Raw genomic sequence first — 27,534 nt, 5'->3', positions numbered from 1 at the left:
TCTGAGTAAGGTAATACCTCCTCCAGGGTCAGCTCCAACATTCTAAGTTGACCTTCTTAATTACCTTAGTAATAGCAAGTGTTATTAATACACATGCTATAATTCAACTGATTTCTCAACAACTACCCGAAGGTTTAATTACCATATCAGTTGTTAAGAGTATCTATTTCCATATTACTTCCACCAGACAGAATATAAAGCAAAGTGTGTATCACCACTTCTATCCATCTAAGCCATCTCGTGATCCATTCCATACGTATGAACTGATATCCTATCCGTTCAAAATAGAAAATATTAAGCTAATTTAATTTATCAGTCAACCAATATTCCAACCAGAATCCTGACCCATGTGTAAAGTCAGCAATCTCTCAACTAAATCCGTGGAAAAATACTCTGTCATTTCCACTTCAGTATAGGAAATGGCTACAAAGGGTCTGGTGATCTCTAATGGTCCATCTCAACTATCTAATAAATATTAGACTAGGAGATAAAATCACTATGTCCCTCCTCTCACCTGTCCTCCAAACATCTACTTCATACTGTGAAGCATCTTGTTTCCACCAGGATGAACAAAAACTAAGAGTCGTGGAACTCAGTCCATGCATTTTCCTTCCAATTTGCCTACAGAAAGTACCGTTAGTTTGGTACCACCAGCTTTCATCTGCACCCATTGTTTAAATTGGAGCATCATCAAAAGCTAACTCTGCCACTGAATCCATGCACCACTAATCCGTTATAAACTTACAGATATAGAAAAGTCAATCGGTAATTCCATTTATCAAAAGTCCACTAGCTATAACCTTTCCACACACACCGTGCACCTTTTCTTTATTATATAAGTGATCGGTCTCCCCATCTTGTCTTGACACACCTTGCTTCTTTAATACAAGTCAGTGCCAATCAAACTTCTTATCTAACTTCAAATGAATATGGAACTTTTCCATCCTCCAAATAAGTCATCAATTTCCTAGCAACAAATAATTGTCGCAAAATATGACCTTAAAAAAAAAATCCATATTTTATACAGTGTAGAGACTTTGTTTCCTCCTCCATATGCAACACCGGTAACCCCTCCTAATGACACGCCCCCATGAATAAGATTCTTGATTAAGAATAGATTAATGAAGATTTATTCAGTCAGCTATCCTTACATGGCACCATTCTAATAGGTACTTAAATCAATATGAAATCCTCCTTCTGACTTGGTGACAACTTCTGAATTTCCAAGAAGATGTTTTGCAACTCCGACACCTCTGATAAACTATCGTGGCGTTACAGTAGTCTTTATTTACCACAACTGCATGAATACTGAAATACAAAAACCACCATTATCATGGCGTTGTAATACTATACGAATCCATACCTAGCGTAAAGTATCTCAAACTAATCGTTTTAGATTATTTGATTCGTAGTGATGGTTTAACTATCCTATCCCTAATATCCTACCATAATGATGCATGTCCAGGTCCAATAAATTGGCTAGAATTATATATATCTACTAAATCCTATGACCACATGCTCATAATCCAAGCGTAACTAGTGCTATTACCCCATGTTATTAAAAACAAAAGTTAGTTAATCACAAACTTGTGTCCCCAACTAAACTACATACCAAAACCCGAATAATTAACAAAAATAAAACACGTGTGACAAACACAAGAACACAAAATATACTCCTACTCAAAACATCGTTCTTTCTAGAAAAGAAAGTCTCCATTGAAATCAACCTTACTAGATTGTCTCAGAAAATTTCCTTTTTATAGTTGCGTAAGTAATCATCCAACCTTGAAACATATCCTTTAAACATAGTTTAAAAGCAACATTCGTTTACCTAAGCAACTACCAAAGGGCTTAACCCTCATCCTCCTTATACGCGGAATGTAAACCGTCTAAAGTGGCTTTATAAAGCAACTTAGAACGTCACAACATAATACCAATGCTCTCTTGTATGTTATATAAAATCATGAATCTCGTTCTGATAAGAACTCCATCAAATCCCCAAACTCCAGAAGAGTACTTTTTATATATCCCTTTTAGAGATAATATGAAAGCCTAACTATGTGTAGATTGATCAATCATAATTCTACTAATAGTATTCGCTATATTAGCAAATAAGATCATCCTCGATCGATCATTCATCCTCCAGATTTAGTACCCTCTTTCTTGGATACGCTGAAATCTCCTCTATTAGGATCCTCTCCGGACTCCTATTCCTCGCTTGTCTCCTTTATGAGATCACTGAAGTCGTGTTGGCCCCGATATACGGTGACCTATCACGTACACCTAAATCCTTCCTTGGCTTATAGTTTTAAAAATAGCGCTAACCGGAACTAAACCTTCGATCTCAAGTTCTGCCTTTTGGTAAAAAAAAAAAAAATCGATAACGTATTCCTTTACTCCTTTGGGTCTTTATCGTTTTCGCCTTAGACCCTATCCTCCTCCTAGTGTCAACCATTCTGTAACTACGGAATATAATTGACATCTGCTCCTTCTAACGAACCGTAGATAGAGTACAACGAATCCTAATATAGGCTCTAAGGTTTAAGAGACGCAACACGGAAGTCACATAACGAAAGACAATCTTAAGGACACTTGAACCTGGAGTGCTCTAATACCAATTGTGATACCCCCAGATTTCCAGATGCGAGTTGGCCAGGCCCACGCTCGAATACCCGAGGATATCAAAACGAATAGGATATAATCGAACACGAAGTACAAAATAGACAAATAAGAATAAATAAATGATTGAAAGAACTAAAATAATAATCCATTAATAAAACTACCAAAAAAAAATTTCATCAATAAATTCTTCTGATACAAGTAATCCTCCAATTTATACAACTCAGGAATCCCTCTAGTGGACCCCTAATAAAATCCTAACAGAAAATAATTAACCGAACAGAAAGGAAATCCAAACTAAAACCTAAAGAGAAGTCCTACGTAGTCGAAAGAATGATTGAGTGTCCCTGCTCAGTGCAAACAAGTCTTATGCCTGGAACCGCTGAAAACTTGAAAAATAGTGGGTCAGGCCCACGAGTAAGTTCTACTCTACTACTGATAATTACTCAAATGTGACGCATTTTAGCACCTAAGCAAGGGTATTTTAGTCCATTTATCTATCTTATTTTCATGTCTTAGATACTAATTTATTTTTTTTGCCTATTTTAGGTTAATAAAATTCAAACAGGCTAACAAGAGCTATTTAGCTCAGTTTTGGAGCTAAGGAGGAAAGTTGGAAAGAAGCCAAGAAAATGCACCAGGGGAACTTCGATCGATCAAAGGGAAATCCCAATCGATCAAAAAAGATTACAATCGATCGAGATGAAGGCGGTGCCAACTCAGCATAGTGGATAAGGCCAAAAGATATTTTTGATGCCATGTTAGCTTCGATTGATCGAAACAAAGTGTTTGATCGATTGAAAATCTTTGATTAATCGAAATGCCTGCTAGTAGTGAGTTTTCTAATTCCCAAGCGCGCCGATTTCTACCTAACTTAAGTAGTGGCAAATCTCCTCCAATAAGAGGCTGTAATTCTGACTTGGTCCTTACTCAAAGGAGTGTGTAATTTATTTATTGAACAATTAGGGTATCATCAATCATATAGATAGACATAAGAAAATAGAAAAATAATTTTTCTCTCTAGAACTAGGGTTTTGGGAAGAAAGCAAGGATGAAGATGATGATGCCAACCTCCAAGCTAGCCCTTGAGGGTTCCATGTCCACTACAATGAGTGGCTAAATCCTTCTTTTGGGGCTAGAGATATCCCCTAGGCTTGCTTCTCAAACCTAGCTTTTTTGTATTTTTGGGGATTTTAATTGTAATAGATGTTTTAACTATGGATAAATATAGATATTGTGATTTCTACCTTATTTGTATGGATTAATGCTTTCAATTGATCATTTGGCTCTAGTCATATGTCTATGTATGCTAGAATGGATGTTTATGTTTTTATTTCTAGATTTAATAAAATTGATACATGTCTATGTGTGTTGATGATGTTAATCTAGTGATGGTCAAGGCATGGTGCTTAATGGAACACTCTTATGATTTATTTGATAGTTCACACTTGTTTCTTGATGGATTGTATCACATTTCTAGTTTAATTAGTTTAATTTCATATCTCTAGTCTAGTTGTAGTGTAGTTGCTTTAATTTCTTAGGTAGGTAGACAATTCATTCTTGTTTCTTGATGTTTCATGCTTGTGAATGCAAAGAGTGCATATCTCTAGATATTTGTGTGTGCATTAATTGTGGTTTAATTGAATGAATTTTTGTCTCATTAGATAGGTTGTGCTATTCATTAAAATTGGTTAGACAATCTATGCTTATTTTCCATCCATGCTTAGTTTCAATTGATGACACACATATACAAGTTACAATTTGAATTTCCCCATTAATGTACAATTGTTAATGTTTGATAAAGTGAAGCTTAGTGGTGACTCTAAGCCCCAAGACCTATCTTTTCCCTACTTTCTAGATTGCTTTTTGTTTTTTTACTTGCATTAATCTTTAATTGCATTGTAGTTTAATTAATTAATCACCAACAATCTTTGATCACTCGACCTACTAATCCAACATTAGTTTTCATCACAAATACACCTCCTTTACCTTAGGACAATCCCTACTCACTCTAGCTATATTTTGTTAGTTGGAAGTGGTAGTAGCATTTTTTAAATTTAAACTTAGCCACACTACACACTTTTTATTACTTTGGTTTGAGGCGATACCAAGTTTTGGCACCGTTGCCGGGGATTGGCACCGTCGTATTTGGAAATTAATTAGGAATTAGTACTCTTTTGGTCTTGTCTTTATTTTTATTTTATTTTGGTCACTTATTGTGTTTATTCTTGATTGGTTAGGTGAATTGAGCCAAGAGAGCCAAGCAAAGGGGAATTGAAAAGCAAAAGAAGCAAGAAGCCAAGCAAAGCTAAGCAAGAGCATAAAAAGCTCAAAAATAAAAAAATTGTAAAACAAAGCAAGGCAAAGAAAAATTATAAAACAAATTGAAGTTGCTTAAAGACCCTTTGTGAGCCTTTCTAAACTATTTCTCTAGTTAAATCGTGACCCCGAGTGGAGGCAAGTTTTTATTTTCTTAGATAGATCGTGAGCCCGCGTGGAGGCAATTAAAATTTTCTTGCATATTGTTCAAAGCATGGGAGTATGGGATCATTGTATGTGGAGGTTTGTGGATTGACTTGTTGCAAAGGAGAAGTGCTTAATTTATTGTTTTTTGTTCGTGTGTTGCTTGAAGTGTCGTGCGGTCCTTTTCTTACCCTTTATTTTAGGCATTCTAATGGAAAATCTAGAGGGTAATCTTGGTTACTTAGACCCGCATTTTATGGAACATCCTCCTCACAAACAATTTCCTCCCGGAGTTTAAGCTCCGATTCCTCCAATGATTCTTCGTGACCATTACAACTTCTATGAATACCATGCACCGTAAATTTGACCAATTCAATGAGAACCGCCATTAAAGAATTTTCTCATGGGGAAGGAGAACTTTTTCATGAGGCTTGGGAAAGATTGAATGACTTGCTAAGAAAATGTCTACACTATGGCATTCCAAAATGGGAAGTGGTTCAATATTTCTATGAAATCCTATGCGACATTCACAAGGGCATTTTGATACTTCATGTGAAGATTCATATTTTGGGAAACATGAGGATGATGTTTGGCACCTTTTTGAAAAAATGAGTGAAAATTCTTTGCATAAATATCACACTTCTCAGTTGGGATGATTCTAATGAAAAGAAGGAAAATTTGAAAGTGTGTTAAATTGAAAGTCCAATGGAGATTGTAGCTGAGGTTAAAAATCTTTCTCAAAAACTTGATAAATTTTTATTGAGTTAAAAACCGGTTATCAAATCATCTCCTTTTTATCACTCCTATCATTTTTGTAAGCCTTGCATGACATGTTCTAGTGTTTCACATTCTACTTCCAATTATTCCCATGGACATGTGTTTGATAAACACTATGAATAAGTCATGGCTACATTTGCTTATCCTTATTCAAATGTCTATGTCCCAAGGTGTGATGAAAATTCAAGTTCTTTTCAAGCTAAAAATTTTCAAAATCGATATGTTCCTCCTTATAAAAGAAATGAAGGTTCTCAAAGATTTGTTTCATCATCTTCTTATCATCAAAGAATGAACCAATCTTCACATCCTCAAGTCTAAATTTCAAAATGGTTTTCATCATTCTCATACACTTCTTAATGATTCTACATTTGAAGATAAGGTTTTGGTGGCTTTGGGTAGTTTAGAAATGAACACCAATTTGTTGCATTCTCATTCTGAATCAATATCGAAGGTTGAATCTCAAATTGGGATGATAGCTAATGCATTGAATGCGAGAGAGATTGGTAAACTACCTAGCCAACCCGAAAGGAACTCAAAAGCCCAATATTTTGTGGAAGCGAACTCTACATCGGGGTGTCCTTCCCAAGAACAAGTGCAAGCCATTACTACTTTGAGAAGTGGCAAGCAAATTGACAATAGGGTTGAAAAACCAAGTGAATATAGTGAACCGGTGCAACCTAAAGTTAGCACCCATACCGTTTCCAATCCTACTCCTACTTCCTTGGAGGAAAATGTTCTAAATAAAAATTCTCAATCTTCTTCATCATCTTCTCAAGTTACAAAATATTACGAGCCAAAAGCTCCATTTCCATGTACATTGAGAGAGACTTCGCCTTTTGGGAGGCAAGAAGGAAAAATTCATGACATAATGGAGGTGTTTAAACAAGTCAGCATAAATCTTCCTCTCTTGGATGCAATTAGGCAAATTCCGTCTTATGCAAAATTTTTGAAAGATCTTTGCAGACAAAAGAGAAAGAATAAGGGACAAGGCTCTAAAAAAGTGTTTCTCATGGAGCAAGTGAGTTCCATCATTCAACATAACACTCCACCTAAGTTCAAAAATCCCAGTGTTCCAACCATCTCATGTGTGATTAAAAACTATGAAGTTCGTAGAGCTCTTCTTGATTTAGGAGCGAGTGTTAATTTGATTCCTTACTCCATGTATGTCCAACTAGGATTGAATGAATTAAAGCCAACCTTGGTGGTGCTTCAATTAGCCGATAGATCCATCAAAACTCCTAGGGGCATGGTTGAGGACATTCTCATCAAGGTTGACAAGTTCTATTTCCCGGTTGATTTTGTAGTCCTTGATACCAAATAGGTTGCCAATCCTACCAACCACATTCCAATCATCTTAGGAAGGCCATTTCTTGCCCCCGCAAATGCAACTATTAATTGTAAATCCGGGGTTATGGACCTTTCTTTTGGTAACATTATAGTTAAGCTTAATATTTTCAATGCAAGTCGATATCCTATTGATGAAAATGAGTGTTGTCTCATAGATGTCTTGGATGAGGTTGTTGAGGAGTCCATTCCTTCCATGATTATGAAAAAGTCAACCAAGGATAATCTATCATCTCTTCTCTCCGGGGATCCTCTTGCATCTTATCTCCTTGAAATGTATGGTAATTATGGGTTTGATAATGAGGGATCAATGAGTGAAGTAAATGACTTAATGGAATCTATTACAAGTTTGAATTTTCCACCTTAGAAAGCTCCAAAAGAACCTTTTCCTCCCTCTCTAGTACTCCACCGGTCCCATCTTCAGTCTCTCCACCCACTCTTGAGCTTAAAACCCTTCCTTCCAATCTTAAGTATGCCTTCTTGGGGCCAGAAGAGACTCTTCTAGTCATCATTTCTTCAACCCTTGAACCCTTGAAGAAGACCAAGAGAAATATCTTTTAAATGTGCTTAAAGAAAATAAGGAAGCTATTGGATGGAGTGTCGCAGATCTAAAGGGAATTAACCCTTTTATTTGTATGCATCACATACTTATGGAAGAGGATACAAAACCTTTTAGGGATGCTCAAACGAGATTGAATCCAAACATGAAAGAGGTGGTCAAAAAAGAAGTTGTTAAACTCCTGGATGCTGGTATAATTTATCCACTCTCTGATAGCAAATGGGTGAGTCCAACTCAGGTAGTTCCCAAGAAATTGGGGATTACGGTGGTTGAAAATTTTAAAGGTGAGGCAATTTCTAAGCGTACCGCCAATCATGGCATGTATACATTGATTACCGCAAATTAAATGCCGCCACTTGAAAAAATCATTTCCCTTTACCATTTATTGATCAAATTCTAGAGAGATTGGCCGGGCAACAATATTATTGCTTTCTTGATGGCTATTCGGGTTATAATCAAGTAGCCCTTAGACCCTTTAGACCAAGAGAAAACCACCTTTACTTATCCTTTTTGTGATACCCCTCGGATCCGAGTCACGGGTTGATTAGGCCCAGGCCCAAATCTGAGGGAATACCAAACATTAATATTTTAAAACAAACACAGATTACAAAATAGATTTAAGAAGGTAAAATAATAAAGCTGAAACGAATACTAATATAAAATCCTCAACTGATAAAAATTAAATAAATCCAACTTCCGAAACCTCCATGAATACAACTCGGGAATCCATCTCTAGTGGACCCCTAATAATAATCCAAACTGAAAAGAAAACTACTAAAAGAACATCTATAGTAAACCATGGAGAGAAGTCCTACGTCATCGGAAGAGTGAGTGATGGTTTCTACTCAGCATGATCAAGCCTACGACTGGAACGGTCGAACACCTAAAAAATAGAAGTGGGTCAGGCCCACAAATAAGTTCTATTCTACTACTATCCAAGCAGAGACTCGATACGCATATACATTTTAACTAACTCAACAATAGCTAATAGTTTGTACATCTGTCTATTCACACTATAGGATTCTCACTGGACTATAGAGAGGGTCTCAACCTGAATAGAAGGCAACATGCGAAAATGCACCCATAGGTGGGCATGAGTACCTAGACCTAACAGGGTACACCTCAACCTCTCATATACAGCTACTCATCCTACTGCATATACGCTCCCTAACCGATGACTTTGAGACTCAAGCTCATATCGCGGTACCATAAAAATATATTTAAAGTCCGATCCTAACTATCCATCAAGAATCCAGTTAGTTATTCAGCTTAAGCAACTTCTTTGACTTAACATATATAACAAGTAATCCAGTTAGTCATTCAGCTTGTGCAGCTTCTTTGACTTAACATATATAACAAGTAATTTAGTTAGTCATTCAGCTTGTGCAGCTTCTTTAACTTAAGCATAAGTAGGATTTATTTTGAAATCCATTCCCTTATTCCATGTAGGTAGGATGTAGTATTTTTAAAACTAATCCAACCTAGACATGTCACCATCCCATACTGGTGCATGTAATCCAATAACCAGCAGTTGATAAAACAATTTATAAGTGTAATTATCAACTATATAACAAATCTAACAATCGACGGTCAATCATTTAATTGTAACCATCAACTACTTCACATTAAGTATGTTATCACTTTGTTATTTAACAAGCCAATTTAACACTGCTCCACATAGGTCCATGATTGATAAATACACATCATATATGTAACTTTTAATTAAATCCAAGTAAGCATAATAGAGTATACAGATTTACATGCTCACCTTCTATTACTACACAATTGTTCAGGAACTGATAACACAACTAATGTATGTTTTCATTATTTATCCATTATAAGCATACAATCATCTTGTAATCTAACACGCTTATAATTTACTACAGAAACATGAACAACCCATAACTCCATCCCCAGACAAATTACTATGCATAAGGTTGTGCAATTTAAACCCTCAGTCCACAAACAGTCTGCTAAGTTACTTAAATATCATATATTGTTTTATCAACAAACAGACTTGATTTATCATGCATTATCAAGCCCTCTGACCACTTAATTTGATCCTAAATCCCAACCAAAACTCGCAGTTACAGCTCCTAAACACACCCGTAACATCAGAAATCAGTCTGGAATCAACACAGAGGGTCAAAAACACAACGAAGAAAGAAGGAGACGTCTTCCCACAAGGGGAGCAGCCTCCCCTTTGAGTGGAGCCGGCTCCACACCATGTGGAGTGGCCTCCACCATTGATGGTTTCGGCTCCCCCTTGTGGGGAGCCGTCTCTTTGGCCCTCTGCTCCCAATCTGCTCATCTTTTCTAATTGTGTCCTCTCTGGCAACGTTTGGTGCATCCGTCTTAAATTCTAAGGCTACTACTGGTTACAATTATATCCCAGTGTGATCCAGAAACAGTTTAAGGCCTTAGTCACTCCTTGACAACAATCGGAACAAGATTTATGCAACAAGAAGTTAGAATGAGCAGTTTTCCCTTCAAGAACACACACTATTCTGAAAAACTCAACCATGTGAACCGGGGTAATGTTAATGCTTCTCTGACTGTTAAAAACTAATTTCACTCTTGATATATCAGTTTACATGAATTAAACATCTAGTTATGTGAATTAATTTATGAGTTACATATAAAAGATTATAAACAAACAGTACAACCCATGCTACGTTCAGTTTAAACAAAAACAACAGAGACATGCAAACAAATCCACTTTTAATCTTTATAGATTCCTGGAATTGTGTTAGAGATACAAAGAACATAAGCCTAAGGAATAGAGTTAGGATTAGAACTTGCCTTATCGTTCTCAATTCTTCGGTGACTATCTGTTTGCTCATCTGGTTTCTCTCTCTGCCTTTACCACCAGGAACAGGGTTCTAAAATCCTAGACAAAATTTTACCCGTATATTTATATGCCACTAATCTTAGGTTCCATTAAACCCTAACTTACTTACCCGGCCATTAAACTAGCCTATGATATATAATTGTCGGCTACATATAAGAATTGTAAACCTAATTTATAATCATACGTGTGCAACCCTATATACAACCACGTTAAGAAGGAAACACCAAATTCAATTAAATAATTAACTAAATTCAATAAAATAAATTCAATAAAATAATTAACTACATTGAACACAATTAATTCCCTAGTACAAGTAAATTAATTAATCAATTAAAGCAAAACAAAATCCAATTAAATAACAATTAAATAAACTCACAACTAATAACAATTAAATAAAACTCACAACTAATTCAAACAAGCAAACAAACCAATTATCAATTAAATAAATTAAAAATTCAATTAAACAATTAAATAAATACCTGAGCTATCCTTTTAAAACTAGGGGTATTACACTTTTGGCATATTTGCTTATAGACGACTGCCTTTTGGTTTGTGCAATGCTCCCGCAACAGTCCAAAGGTGTATAATGCCAATTTTCTTGGACATGGTGGAAGAGTATCTAGAGGTCTTCATGGATGATTTTTTGGTCTTTGGGTCTTCATTTGATGCATGCCTTAAAAATCTATCTTTAGTGCTTAAAAGATGTCGTGAAATAAACCTTATTCTTAGTTGGGAAAAGAGCCATTTCATGGTTCAAGAAGGTATTATTTTGGGTCATGTCATCTCAAAAAGGGGTATCGAGGTGGATAAAGCAAAAGTTGAGCTCATTTTTGAATTGCCTCCACCTTCCACAGTGAGAGAGATTCACTCCTTTTTAGGTCATGCCGGCTTCTATCGCCATTTCATCAAAGACTTTAGCAAAATTGTTAGGCCCTTGTGCAATCTTCTCACCAAGGAGACCCCTTTTGTCTTTGATCAAGCATACCTTAATGCTTTCCATACACTTCGTAGTTTATTGTCATCTACTCCTATTATGCAACCTCCTAATTGGTTATTACCGTTTGAAATCATATGTGATGCCTCTGATTATGCCATTAGAGCAGTTTTGGGGCAAGGGGTAGGAAAACTTCTATGTGCCGTATACTATGCAAGCAAAACCTTCTCAGGAGCTCAATTGAATTACTCTACTACCGAGAAGGAATTACTTGCCCTAGTGTACGCTCTTGATAAATTCCGATCCTATCTCTTAGGGTCAAAAGTCATTGTCGACCATCTTTCAAGGTTAATGGTACTTTGAGGCATCTTTTGACTAAGAAGGAAACAAAGCCTCGTTTGATAAGATGGATTTTACTTCATCGGGAATTTGATTTTGAAATGAAAGATAAAAAAAGGCACCAAAAATGTGGTTGCCGACCATCTTTCAACGTTAATGGTAGAATCTTCCCCAAGCCTACCAATTCATGATTCTTTTTCGGATGAACAACTCTTCCAAATTTCCAATGGAAAAATGCCTTGGTTTGCTGACATTGTGAATTATCTTGTAATTGGTAAACTTCCCACAAATTGGTCAAGGAAAGAAAAGAACCGGTTCTTTGCCAACATCTGGAAATATTATTGGGAAGATCCCATTTTGTTTTGATATTACCCAGATCAAATTGTGAACAGATGTATTCCGGAGAGTGAGGTTCCTAGTGTCCTTGCGTTTTGTCATTACCTTGCATGTGGCGGGCATTTTAGTGCAAAGAAGACCGCCTTAAAGGTTCTTCAAAGTAGGTTATTTTGGCCTACCATTCATAGAGATGCCTACAATTTTTGCAAAGAGTTTGAAAGATGTCAAAAAATGGGATCAATGTCAAGAAGAGATATGATGCCCTTGACAAATATTCTTGTTGTAGAGGTTTTCGATATTTGGGGCATTGATTTTATGGGTCCATTTCCTATGTCTTATGGCTTTTAATATATTCTACTTGCCGTTGATTATGCTTCTAAGTGGGTGGAAGCTTGTGCTACCAAAACGAATGACCATTCCATGGTTGTTCAATTCATTAAATCCAATGGTTGTTTAATTCATTAAATTCAATATCTTCGCTCATTTTGGCATGCCAAGAGCAATGATAAGTGATGGGGGGAAGCATTTTTGTAATCAATTCTTGAAGCACTTATTTCTTAAATACTCTGTTACTCATAAAGTTGCCACCCCATACCATCCTCAAACAAGTGGGCAAGTAGAGTGTCAAATTGGGAAATAAAGCAAATTCTTGAGAAAACAGTAAACACAACCCGGAAAGATTGGTCACGCAAATTGAATGATGCTTTGTGGGCTTACCGAACGGCATATAAGACTCCCATTGGCATGTCTCCTTATAGACTTGTATATAGAAAACCTTGTCATCTCCCGGTTGAGCTAGAACAGAAAGCTATGTGGGCGGTTAAAAAGCTCAATCTTGACCTTGACTAAGCCGGAGATAATCATTTGCTACAATTGAATGAGTTGGAAGAACTAAGACATAATGCATACGATAATGCTAAACTTTACAAAGAAAGAACTAAAGCTTTTCATGACAAACATATTGTGAAGAAATCTTTTGAACCTGGTGAAAAAGCATGGCTTTTTAACTCTAGGCTAAAACTCTTTCCTGGGAAGTTGAGAACCAAATGGGAAGGCCCATATGAGATCCTCATAGGGCGGTTAAAATACAAAGTTTGAAAGATGGAACTACATTCAAAGTGAATGGACAAAGGTTGAAGCCCTACATTGAAGGGTAAGTGTTCCAAAGATATATGGAGTCCGCCTTCTTGGTAGATCCAGTCTATGAGATTGTTTGAACGTCGACTAGAGACATCAAACCTAGTTCTAATAGAGTTGCCAAACTCTATTTCTCATTTTCTTTCTTATCTTTCATTTTTACAGCATCTGAATAATGATATTTCATGGTCTCATTGAAGTTTTCCAGGCATGTTGTGAGTTTTCCAAAAATCTGCATTCTTAAAGTTTTTCAACCTGGGGAGACTTCGATCGATCGAGTATAGGTTTCAATCATTCGAAATGAATGTCGATCAATCATTTTTGCGTTGAAAATTTTTGCTCCCATGACCCAGTTTTCCAACGATTCTCGATCGATCGAGTATAAGTTTCAATTAATCGAAATGAATTTCAATCAATCGTTTTTGCGTCTGAAATTTTTGTTCCCAAGGCATCATTCTACAGGTTGTTCAATCAATTGAACCCTATTTCGATTGATCGAGCATTGTTTTAGTAAAAAAAAAAAAGTTACAAAAGCAAATAAAAAAGTGAGGACTTCTCCCAAAAGGTGAGAAGTGAGAAATGATTAGATAGAGGTTGTTTTGATTTGTAGCCTAGTTGATTTGAGCTTGTAAGTCCTTAGGGGTGTTTAAACACTTAATGCCCTAAAGTCGTCCAGTTTGGGAGCCATTGACCTAACGCTCGACCTCATGGATTGCTAGAAAGCTTAATAGATCAAAACATTGCACAATGCTTCCATCTTTGATCCTTAGGATTAAAAAAAAAAAAAAAAAGGTGTGAAAAGAATAAGTGCACCTAGTTGAATAAAGCTTTAATAAAGGTCCACTCTTTGTTTTGATATCGGTACTAGATTCGTGTGCTAGTTTGAGGGTAAGGATGTTATCATTTCTCTAATTGGCTTAGATAGCAACATATTTGATGTCGGTCCACTTAAAAGAATTCTAGAGTTGTTTTGATTTGCATGATCATTTTCTTGATGTGTGGAAAACCATACTTGCTTGCTTGATGTTGAAATTTTGGGAGAGTACTTGGAAATGGTTGAAAAATTACATACTTGAGGTAGTTTTCTCCCAATGCTTGTTTTGTATATTGTTGCCTCTTTAGTGAGAAAGAGCTTAAGGTTTGTAGGTATCATTTCTGGAAACCCTCACGAGACTTCACTCGTCCACTAGGGGTAACCTAGAAGTTTAAAAGGCTTGTTGCATGCGCTAAATGCAATCGTGTTCCCTACGAAAGTGGCGTTATCATTTTATTGCTTTCTAGTTCATAGTTACTTAGTTTCTTAATTCTTTATTTTCCTTGTAGTTCATTGCTAGGGACTAGCAATATCTAAGTTTGGGGGTGTGATAAGTGCTCAAATGTGACGCATTTTAACATCTAATCTTGGGTATTTTAGTCCATTCATCTATCTTATTTTCATGTCTTAGATACTTATTTATGTTTTTGCCTATTTCAGGTTAATAAAGATCAAACAGGCTAATAAGAGCCATTTAGCTCAGTTTTGGAACTAAGGAGCAAAGTTGGAAAGAAGCCAAGAAAATGTACTAGGGGAACTTCGATAGATCGAAGGGAAGTCCCGATCGATCGAAGAAGATTACAATCAATCGAGATGAAGGCGGTGCCAGCTCAGCAAAGTGGATAAGGCCAGAAGATATTTTTTATGCCACGTCAACTTCAATCGATCGAAGCTTCGATTGATTGAAGCTAAGTATTTAATCGATCAAAAATCTTTGATCGATCGAAATGCCTGATAGCAGTGAGCTGTCTAATTCCCGAGCGCGCCGATTTCTACCTAACTTGTGTAGTGGTGAATTTCCTCCAATCAGAGGCTGTAAGTCTGACTTGGTCCTTACTCAAAGGAGTGTGTAATTGATTTATTGAACAATTATTGTATCATCAATCATAGAGATAGACATTAGTAAATAGAAAAATAATTTTCCTCTCAAGAACTAAGGTTTTGGGAAGAAAGCAAGGATAAAGATGATGATGCCAACCTCCAAGCTAGCCTTTGAGGGTTCCATGTCCACTACAATGATTGGCTAGATCCTTCTCTTGGGGCTAGAGATAGACCCTAGGCTTGTTTCTCAAAGCTAGCTTTTATGTATTTTTGGGGATTTTAATTGTAATAGATGTTTTGACCATAGATAAATATAGATCTTGTGATTTCTACTTGATTTGTATGGATTAATGCTTTCAATTGATCATTTGGCTCTAGTCATATGTTTATGTATGCTAGAATTGATGTTCATATTTTTATCTCTAGATTTAACGAAATTGATGCATCTCTATGCGTGTTGATGATGTTAATCTAGTGATAGTCAAGGCATGGTGCTTAATGGAACACTCTTGTGATTTATTTGATGGTTCACACTTGTTTCTTGATGGATTGTATGACATCTCTAGTTTAATTAGTTTAATTTCATATCTCTAGCCTAATTGTAGTGTAGCTGCTTTAATTTCTTAGGTAGGTGAAAAATCCATTCTTGTTTCTTGATGTTCCATGCTTGTGAATGCAAATAGTGCATATCTCTAGATATTTGTGTGTGCATTAATTGTGGTTTAATTGAATGGATTTTGGTCTCATTTGATAGGTTGTGCTATTCATTAAAATTGGTTAGACAATCTATGCTTATTTGCCATCCATGCTTAGTTTCAATTGATGACACACACACACAAGTTACAATTTGAATTTCCCCATTAATGTACAATTGCTAGTGTTTGATGAAGTGAAGCTTAGTGGTGACTCTAAGCCCCAAGACCTCTCTCCTATATCTTTTCCCTACTTTCTAGGTTTTTTTTTTTGTACTTGCATTAATCTTTAATGGCATTATAGTTTAATTAATCAATCACCAACAATCTTTGATCACTCGACCTACTAATCCAACATTAGTTTCCATCACAAATACACCTCCTTTCCCTTGGGACGATCCCTACTCACTCTAGCTATATGTTGTTAGTTGCAAGTGGTAGTGGCATTTTCTAAATTTAAACTTGGCCACACTACACACTTTTCATTGCTTTGGTTTGAGGCGACACCAACTACAATCCAAACAGAAACCCAATACACAAAAACATCATAAACAACTCAACAATAGTTATCTAGTCAATAAATATATATATATATACACACTAAAGGACTCTCACTAGATTACAAAGGGGGTCTCAACCTGAATAAAAGGCTACATGCAAAATGCACATGAAGTGGGCATGAGTACCTAAGCTTAACAGGGTATACCTCTACCTGTCATAGCCAGTTATGCATCCCACTACATATACGCTTCCTAACCATCGATTCTAAGACTTAAGCTCATATTACGGTACCATAATTATATATTTAAAATCCATTCAAAACCAAAGTAGTGCCACTCAACTGTTCATTGCCTTGGCACGAAATATAAGTAGGATTTAATGCTATAATTAATCTATTCCCTTATTCCAGAGTAGGTATAAGTTAGCGTTTTGATCTAATCCATACCTAACATGCCACCATCCCATATCGGTGCATATAATTCACAAAACAATTTAATAATTGATAAAATAGATAAAACAACTCATCAATTATTTAAAATCCAGATTAGGTATGAATTAGCGTTTTGATCTAATCCGTACCTAATATGTCACCGTCCCATACCGATGCATATAATCCACAAATCCAACAATTGATGAAGTAAAGCATAATACATTTTCAGATAGTCAACTATGCTTATCACATTTTTGAAACATGATCAAGATTTTTTCTATTAAATCATACATAGAAAAATTGCTAGAAAACTAGTAAGCAATTAAATCATTAATTCCATAATCAACATGTATATTTATTGCTCGAATTCATGTTGTTCCCTCCCTTAGCATATTAATGTAAATTATGCTTCCAAGTATTTTTACATGACCATAACAGTTATTTAAATCATTTATAGCAACTTAAACAACTTAGAAATCCTCCAACCGGCCAAACAGAACCCAAACCACGAAAAACACAACAAAAGAAGAAGGGAGCCGCCTACCTTGCAAAGGGAGACTACTCTCCCCTTGGCGTAGCCGGCTCTCCCCCATGGGGAGCCGGCTTTACCCTTTGTGGAGCCGGCTCTCCCCCTTGGAGAGCCGGCTCCCTCCTTTGGAAAGCCGGCTCTCTCTCCCAAAGAGCCATATCCTGATTTCCAATCATCTTTTTCGCCTCCGGGGATGTTTAAACCTCTCTGTAATACCTTGTTAAGGTTTCTAGAGGTTCAATCTATGTCCCGAAGCATCCCCATACTTTATTTAAGTCAAGTACACAATTTTTAATATAACAGTCAACACATGTTTTTGCAAAAAAAATTCACGTTCATCCAGTTTCAATTAAATCCATATAATACTGTATTAAAACTAAAATAACATGCATACAAGACCAGTTTTAATGTCCAATTAAATTATGGAGATTATCTAGGCATGCACAGAACACAAGTCTAAGGGAAGGAGTTAGATATAGAACTTGCCTCTAGGTTTAGAATTGAAACATTCTCTCCTTCTTTCTTAGTTTTCTGGCGACCTTGTTGCCGTCGAACCCTTTCTGTTGCTCCTGCTTTTACCCATGAACAAATCCTCTTCCTTCCTCCTTGGTCCGGCCTACAATCCTTGGCCAAAACCCTAACTTCCTCTCTCGGTTTCTCTCCCTTTTTCTCTTTGTTCTCTTTTCTATTCTAAGTATACTGAATCACGTATAAGAATATTTCAGCCTCCACAGACCTATACTATTGTATATATATACATACAACATAAAACCTTAATCCTAGTTTAACCCTAAGTCTGCCAACTTAAGAATAAAAATAACGTAACATAAAATAAAAAGGAAAATAAATAACAAAAATAAAATAAAATAAATAATACACACACACACACACATATATATAAGCTACTGAACTTACATGATTTATACATTTGTATATAAAACAAGCTATATATATTTCTTTAACGACTAATAAAATATTATCATTAATTTAATTATTTAACAATATTGATAATACTAATAAATTATCCTCATATACATATATACCCATATATATATGTACAACCATCCATGGGTAATATTCGTACCCACTACACCTCCTATCCAAATAGTCCATGAGACCCAGTTGTTTGGTCCATTACTACTGTCTATCTCTATACTTCTTAAAATATAAAATAAAATAGAACAATTAAAATCATTCAACCCTAACGCAAAATTACTATTAAGCAACACATCATCAAAGCAAGTTAATTACTAAATTAATTAAGACAAAACATTTAAGCACACAATGAATTTAAACAATTAAATAATTAGCCAAGTAATCAATGAATTAAAACATGCAACTAAAACAAACAAATTAATACTGAGACTATCCTTTTAAAATTAGGGGTATTACAGCTTTACATTTCTTGGGGATCAAGAACAAAAAGGCATTTATGATATATATATATATATATATATATATATATATATATATATATATTGATATTGTGAGCACAATGTATACTTTTCAAGGTTATGAATAAGGGGTAAAAAGGTACATTCACCTCTACAATGCTAGAATTACTCTCCTCACAGATTGGAGGACCTCAACTCAATCATATCCATTTGTTCTAGGGCTGCATCAGCAAGGATATTGAGTATAAACACAATGCTACAGCTGCTGCTAGGGTTTAAGCCTAAAAATTACATTTCAAAAACTCATATAGAGGCTATTCTTAAGAGAATATGTGAAGAGAAGTTAAATGAGTGTTTCTGAGCATTGATTCAACTGTGTAAGCTCATGTTAATCTCAGAAATCATTATGTGCAAATAATCTTTAAAGACCTACAGAAAACTAGTGTTGTTACTGAAATAAAGTTGTTGTCAAGTCTGAACTGAGGTGTCAAGTGTTGTTCCAAAGGCTTAAGGTGCTAAGTGAAGGTTATAGCAAGTCTAATACACCTATTTGCATCTACTGAGATCAGGTATAAGCTCAAATAATCACTGCTTCAGAATTTGGTACCTTAGAGCATGATATTGCAGTATTTTGAGATTAAATAGCTGTTGTGGTCTACTTTTTTGATTTATTAAGCTATAAGCCTTGTGTTTAACATCTGAGTATGATTAACTTGATGATTTGAAGCTGTTAAAATTGGTCTCACCTCAGAAAATTGGTTAGTTTCAGTTTTGACCTTAAGAACCTCACTAAACCAAGGTGTTAAACTTGTGTTGCTGAGATTTAAAGACTGTATTGTGATACCATGGTTCAATCACTGTGTTTTTCATTTGAACATGAGTATATTAATTATACAAGACTGTGAGAAGCTGAACAAGTCCTGAACAAGGTCGAAATTCTAGAATTGCCCTTAGAATCAAGTTGATGCTATCTTGAGATTAAACAAGCCTTTCGTGTGTTGTGAGCTTCTGAATCTTGCATTGAATTGTTTTACCTTGCTTTATTATTGATTCTAATATGTTGAGCAAGTGTAAGTTTATGTTTGGGAAGCGAGAATACAGTGGTAAAAGCTGAACAAGAGCTATTATAGTGTTTATGTATTGTCATTGTTGTCAGCTAAACTTATTCTGTAGAAATAAGCTGTGAACAGATTTTGGGGCTTAATTTTATATATATCTTGTTGTGCTTGACATCTGGAATTTTGTGTGAAGACAATACAAGGTTATGAGAATGCTTTGAAGGCTTGAGACCTTGTAGAATACCAATTATACCCTCGGAATAGAGGCATTACTGCATCACCAAAATAGACTCTGCAGAAACTGTTTTGCTACTAATTTTATGCTCAATTGACCTAATTTTGCTGTGATAATTGAAGACATTGTTAGTGCAAGTGTATTATGATTATATGAAGCTATGAGAACCTTCAGTTGCAAAAGTTTCAAATGTTTTGACATAATTACCTTTGAGAGCTTGACAGCTAAGGGCTATTATATTTCAAGCCTATTGTGAACTCAAATTGTTATTCCTTGCTTCATTTACTATTTCAACCTTTTGACCAAGTGTGGATTAAGATAATAAGGCTGTGGATATAGAAGAGAACTTAGGGGTTAAGCTACAGAGTGATTTGACAGATATACCTTTACTTAGGGTTGTTGTAGAAATCTGTTATATACTTGCAGTTCACTGTCCAAGTCTTATTTTATCAAGTTTTTTAAGTTTATCCAGGGTTATGGGAACCTAGTGTAATCTTTATTGAAGCTGCATTGAGTTGAGAGAGGTCTATCCTATTGATTGCAGAAGTGTAAAGGCTAGGGTTTCACTGTGTTCTTTTTTCAAGGCTGTATTCTTCATTCTAATCTTGTGTAGCAGCTGATTATGTTGTACTTGGTGTATTGACACCTCATTCCATTGTTGATTTAGCTATTGAGAGCTTATGAGTCTAAGTAGGGTTGCTTAGGACAGGTGGAGTGCTTGTGTGCACATTGTTAAAGCTTGTGTATTTGTAGAGGAAGTGAAAGTCAATTTCCTAGCTAGTACAAGGTGTGTGGAAAGTGGGGCAGCTGAGTGAGTAACTACTTGTATACGGCAAGTGAAGATGAAGGGCTAGTGTGTGTGTAGTGAGCGTGAGAGTCAATGTTCTTACTTGTACAAGAAGTGTATTGAGAGTGAGACAGTTGAGTGTATAACAACTTACATACACCTAGTGGAGTTTTTATTGGCTGGAGCCAAGAACCAAGGTTTTTCCCTATTGAAAGGGTTTCCTTGTAAATCTTGTGTTATGCTGTGGTTTGGTTATTCTTCTTCTCTTAAGTGTGTTTTGATTCTGAAGTTCTCTAGAAAAGAGGAAAGAATTCACTCAGACCAATTCACCCCCTCCCCCTTTTGGTCTAACATATGTGATGATGCTTGCACTGTGTGTGATGAAGGAGAGATTTAACTCTCAAAAATAGCAGATCATTGAGTGGGCTAGAGGGAGTTAATTATCCCCAACAACTTGTATCAGAGCCGATGGTGGGTCAGAGCCTATGATTGGTCCTAAAGATTAGTAAAAAAAGATTGTTGCGAAGTTTGTCATAGCATAAGATAATCGTCAGGTGCTATGGAGATTTAATCAGAGTTGATGATGACACGAAGGTATTAAGAAGGTGATAATGTGTAGCCCATGAGGAACAATTCTTAGGACAAGCTAGATGATGCTCGTTTTGAAGATGGGGCAAAGATGATAGAGGTGAAGCCCTCGAGGAAAAAGTTTTGGGGATAAGCCAATAGTGGTGCTAGTTCTCAAAATTGGGCAAGGGGTGTGAAGAATGAAGGGGTTTGCTATAAGCCTGATAAAGATCAAAGGGGAATACGAAGAGTAAAGATGAGAGGTTTGTTGCTTTAATCCAGAAAAGCAATTGATGAAGATGAGTTGAATATTAGTGGATTGCCATGCGTGTTGAACACCAATGGGATGGATAGAACATATAGAAGAAAAATGAAGAACGATAAATCTGAGAAAAGGTGGAGATTGTTAGAGTGTTTCTTAAGTTCATCATAGTGCTTTATTTAAGGTGGAGAAATCTTCAGTTGAGGTGGAGCTATGAAGAGCTTGTGGTGAAAGTGTGAAGAGATCCTTGTTCGAAATGGAGCTATGGAGAAGCATGTGAAGATAGAATTTTGAGCCATAGTGGAGATTGTTGGGTTTGTGGCTCAAAATTTGTGCACAGAAAATTAGTTTCTTTTTTCATTTTGGAAGGTTAAAATTTGTAGAGGAAATTGTATCCCATTATGTTTATATTTTTAAGTTTTGATTATTATGGTAACTCCTTATAGGCAAGTTGAGGAATATTTGTTAAATAAGGAATTGGGTTTAAAGACTCTATAAATAAAGATAGGTGTGAGAAGTTCAGAGATAGAAAGAAGAGAGAAAAGATGTAAGGGGTTTAAGGGTGAATGTTATGAGGAGATGGGAGATTATATATAATTCTCGAGTGTATACATGTAGCCTCAAAAGATTGCTGCAAAGTTTGTTAGAGCAGAAGATGATCGTGAGGTGCTATGCAGATTCAATCAAAGTTGATGATGACATGAAGGTATGAAGAAGGTGATGGTGTGAAGCCCATGAGGAACAAGTCTTGGGACAAGCCAAATGATACTCGTTTTCAAGATAGGGCAAAGATAATAGAGTTGAAACCCACGAGGAACAAGTTTTGGGGACAAGCCAAGAGTGGTGCTAGTTCTCAAAATAAGGCAAAGGGTGTGACGAATGAAGGGGTTTGCTCTAAGTCCAATAAATATCAAAGGGGAATATGAAGAGTAAAGATGAGAGGTTTGTTGGTTTGATCCAGAAAAGCAGTTGATGAAGATAAGTTGAATATTGGATGGTTGCCATGTGTGTTGAACACTAATGGGATGGATAGAACAGATAGAAGAAAAATGAAGAATGATGAATCTGAGAAAAGTTAGAGATTGTTAGAGTGTTTCTCAAGTTTATCATATTGCTTTATTTGAGGTGGAGAAATCTTCAGTTGAGGTAGAGGTATGAAGAGATCCTTGTTCGAAGTGGAGCTATAGAGAAGCATGTGAAAATAAAATTTTGAGCCATGGTGGAGATTGTTAGGTTTGTGGCTCAAAATTTGTGCACAAAAAATTAGTTTCCTTTTTCGTTTTGGATGATTGAAATTTGTAGAGAAAATTGTATCCTATTATGTTTCTATTTTAGAGTTTTGATCATTATGGTAACTCTTTGTAGGCAAGTTGAGGAATACTTGTTAAACAAGGAATTGAATTTAAAAACTCTATAAATAGAGATGGACGTGTGCGAGGTTTAGAGAGAGAGGAGAGAAACGATGTAAGGGGTCTAAGGGTGAATGTTGTAAGGAGATGGGAGATTATATATAATTCCCGAGTGTATACATGTAGCCTCAAAAGAGATGATGAGTGAGTGAGTGAGGTTTTGACATGTGATTGTATATTTTTTTTTCTTGATTCATAATAGTGAAATATTTCTCTCCCATGGATGTAACCTTAGAGTTGGGTGAAACATGTAAAATATAATGTTGTGTGTGGATGTGTGTGATTGTTATCTCCATATATACTTGTGTTGATGTGATGTGATGATACTTCCGCTGTGTGTGATGAAAGAGAGATTTAACTCTCAACAACAGCCAACCGTTAAGTGGGTTGGAGGAAGTTAATTATTCCAAAAAAACACAAATACACATATAAAAGTTGCAAAGTAGTAATTCTCCCACAATTCACACATCACATTCAGAGGTTTTTACCACCATTTCATTACAATTGTTGACATTGAAATTCTCTAAGTTAAGAGTGTCATTTGGCAACAAATTTCTGAATGCTAAACCTATCTAATTTTTGTACAATTAAGTTTTCTGTTCCAGAGTCCATTGTAGATACAAATCCGATTGCAAAAAATATTAAATGCTTAATTTTTTTTTATATGAGTCATTCTATATTGGATTTGGTAAGGGAGTAAAATGGAGGAGATGGGCAAGCAAAGCATAATATAAGTATAAATAATTTTATATACATTTTTGTGTCTATATACTAGGGCTTTTGAAATAAGGAAGTGAGGAAGAATGAGAAAAAATTCAAAAGAATGAAGAAGCTCATTCTTTTTTTTTTTTTTTCTTTTTTTTTTTTTTTTATAGATAAAGAAGAAGCTCATTCTTAATAAAGGCAATATTGTATAATCACATACTATTGATTCCATGGGCTATTTTTAAAATTAAATGAGAGGTGTAATTATGCCTAACTGAAGGGTGAGGTCACAACTGTAATTTGAGCTTCTTAATTTTGTCCTACTAATTTATTTGATTTATAAACAAATCCGTTAAAATTTCATGTTGTTGTTTTTTCATATTTAAAGAAAAATAAATCATCACATACGTTTTTCAAATATCAATTGCTAATTAACACTTATGTTAAAGTAAGTTTTTATTTGTGAGTTTAAAATGCTGGTTAATACTTTTATATGATGGGATGATTAAATTTTTTTTTTTTTCCTTCAAAAAGAAAATGAATTTACAGTAAACGAATTCATTATGCCAAATTTATAATAATGTCAAGTAAAATTGTGTTGGCACTGCATTATCTTTTATAATTGAAATTATTATTCTCTATTGTAATATACATCAATTCAATACAAACACGTCCCATCACCTAGACGATTACAAATTATCTCTATAACCGTACTTATTTCACATTCTACCCTACATTAAAAAGCTCTTCAGCAGCTAAATTTTAGAACATTATACAAATCCCTTTTTAATTAGATAAAAAATTTATTAATGGGTACTTTCTTCCAATTTTTTGAGTTTACTCCAATATCTTAAATATCAAATGACATAAATAATGCGTTCAACATGTGCGATATAACATTAATAAAGTGTTCATAACAAATAAATTACAATTGAACTTCAATTCACTCTCAAAATTCTGTCTGTTAGTAATAATACCAATAAGCAAAACTAATACAAAACGTTAGTTTTTATCAATTTTTGATGCATGATATCCATGATAACGGACGAAAATAAAAAATCATCTAAAATTGATGGATTTGTCAAGGACAACTCATTGCAAACTGCTGATTTAAAATGGTATCACAAATCATAAATAAATAATGACCACAGGCACTCAAGTCACGCCGCCTTCTTCAAGATTACCGTTTGTTTTTTTATTAAAGTTCCTGCAATCCCATTTAATAGATTATTGAATAACAAACCAAAAGTTGTTAGATAATGAAACTTAAAATAGATCAAATGGATGAATTTTATTTATTTATTTTTATTTTGTTGTTATTGTAAATAGTTTTCCCATTTAAAATCTTTCCTATTTTAGGTGAATTGAGCAGCGAGACATGAACAGTGATGGGTAAACTACTATGAGAAAAGGTAATGACATGGAATAAAAGGGGAAAATCATGACATTTGGGTTCACAAATTTATTAGTCCCAAAAATATAAAAAGGATGTGATTTTTTTCCAGTTAATTATCTATTTATATGTATATTTATATACTATTATTAAAAGTACAAGGTATTTCAAATCACAGACTAATATATAAAATAAAATATCAATTAAAATAAAATACCAATTATTAATTTAGTTGGGTTTCAAATTTAAATTCATATTCTACTATGATTCCTAATAATTGATTTATAAATAAAATAACTGATTTACATTTTAACTAAATTAAAATACTATAATGTACATTATTGGAACGCCCCAAATCCCATGATCAGGTACATTAACAAAGAAGGTCCGAACCTAACCCGAAAATCAAACCCGAATGCAGAAGGTACCGTCACTAGAGACAAATATCATCTCTAGGATAGCAAAGAACCTCAAACGAAGTCAATAAGACTTGAATATGAGTATAACTGCGGAAACTACAGATAAAAAACAGCCACAAATACAGAAGGTAAAGCCCACATTAGCCAACCCAAAAGATGAATCAAATTAAGTTCACTAACATCATACTAATTATATACTTTATGAAGTCCCAAACATTAAAGGGATGGTTTCTCACAAATGAGCACCCTTGGTTTAAAAGATTTAATGAGCATGTCTCACAAAAATGATCACAACTCACACTTTGATTGAAAATTTTGAATGAAATTGGTATTATTGGAAAGCTAATTGGCCTAACTTGGGTCATTCTGATACAATTTCTCATTGCAAAAATAAAATCATGCAAAATTGAATTTCACTATGTCATATAAAAAATATGCTAGTTCACTCTCGCGGTATCACAAATCATAACTAAATAATGACTACAGGAAAGGAAAGGAAGAAAATCCCGTGTATGCGGAATGGATGATGATGAGATCTTGCAGTCCCATTTAATGGTAATTTTTTATAATTTCAATTTTAACCATAGACTTAATTAAGATTCAACTCAAGCGTAACTCAGGTTTAAATGAATGTTTCACTAGTTGGGCTAAATTGTCCTAAAAATTGTAATCAAACTTTAATTTCTGCTTGAATTTGATGATTTAATACCGAAATTTAATAGTTATCGAATTTACTTTTATGTGAGTGTGGTTGTCCATCATGTGATAGGACTCACCACCCCTCTCACCTAAATTGAAATTATATGCGTACCCCCACTTCCCTTCTAACAGTAACAACATATCATCAACCTCAACAAACCCACTTACCTTCTAACAGTAACAACATATCATCAACCTCAACAAACCTTCCTTTCTTCCTTGCTTTATCTCCTTCAAAGAAGCACCGGACTATGATCACCATATCATTCCTCGGGGAGAACATATTTCAGAACAGGCGCTGTCTCGAAGAATGGATAATTTGATTAAGAAAATGATGTAATTCCAGTTCTTGAACTCTTGTGATGGAATGGAAATTAGATTAGAATATTAGATCTAGTGGGCATGGCAATGCAAGTTCAAAATGTTAAAAATGCTCAAAAGACACAAGCACAAGTTAATGCTAACACAAATACACGCATAAAAGTTACAAGGTAGTAATTCTCTCACAATTCACGCATCACATTCAGAGGTTTTTTCCACCATTTCATTACAATTATTGACATTGAAATTCTCTAAGTCTAAGAGTGTCATTTGGTAACAAATTTCTGAATGCTAAACCTACCTAGTTTTTGTACAATTAAGTTTTCTGTTCCAGTGCCCATTGTAAATACAAATCCGATTGCAGGAAATATTAAATGCTTAGTTTTTTTAAAGGGTCAAGTACAGAAAACACCCCTAAAGTATGCTTACAGTGCATATCACATCTCTCACGTGCAAGAAACACCCCTAAAGTTTTAATTTGGTGCAAATAGGTCCCTTTGACAAATTTCAACCCTAAATTGACTAAATAACCCTTACTGAACCATTTTATAAAATATATAAAAATAAATAAATTTGTAAAATAACTGAAAATAACATTATTGGAGGATGCTCCTCACGTACAAAAATATCCCAAAAGTTTCAATTTGATGCAAATAGGCTTCTCTGACAAATTTAAACCCTAAGTTGACTAAATTACCCTTATTACCCCATTTTATTAAATACATAAAAATGAAAAATTTCGTAAAATGACTGAAAATGACACTATTGGAGGACACTGTCAATGGATAAGTAAGATAAAAATAGAAAATAAAAGTATAAAAGTATAAAAGTGTAATACCCTTAGTTTCAAAAGGATAGTTCTGGTATTTAATTTATTGTTTAAGTGTATTTTATTGATTTGTTTTGTTTTATTTTGTGT

Source organism: Cornus florida, unplaced genomic scaffold (assembly GCF_030987335.1).
Source record: "Cornus florida cultivar Cherokee Brave unplaced genomic scaffold, ASM3098733v1 CherokeeBrave_3.0.0_Hap2_Chr04, whole genome shotgun sequence".
NCBI lineage: Eukaryota > Viridiplantae > Streptophyta > Magnoliopsida > Cornales > Cornaceae > Cornus > Cornus florida.
Note: the sequence above shows the minus strand (reverse complement) of the source record.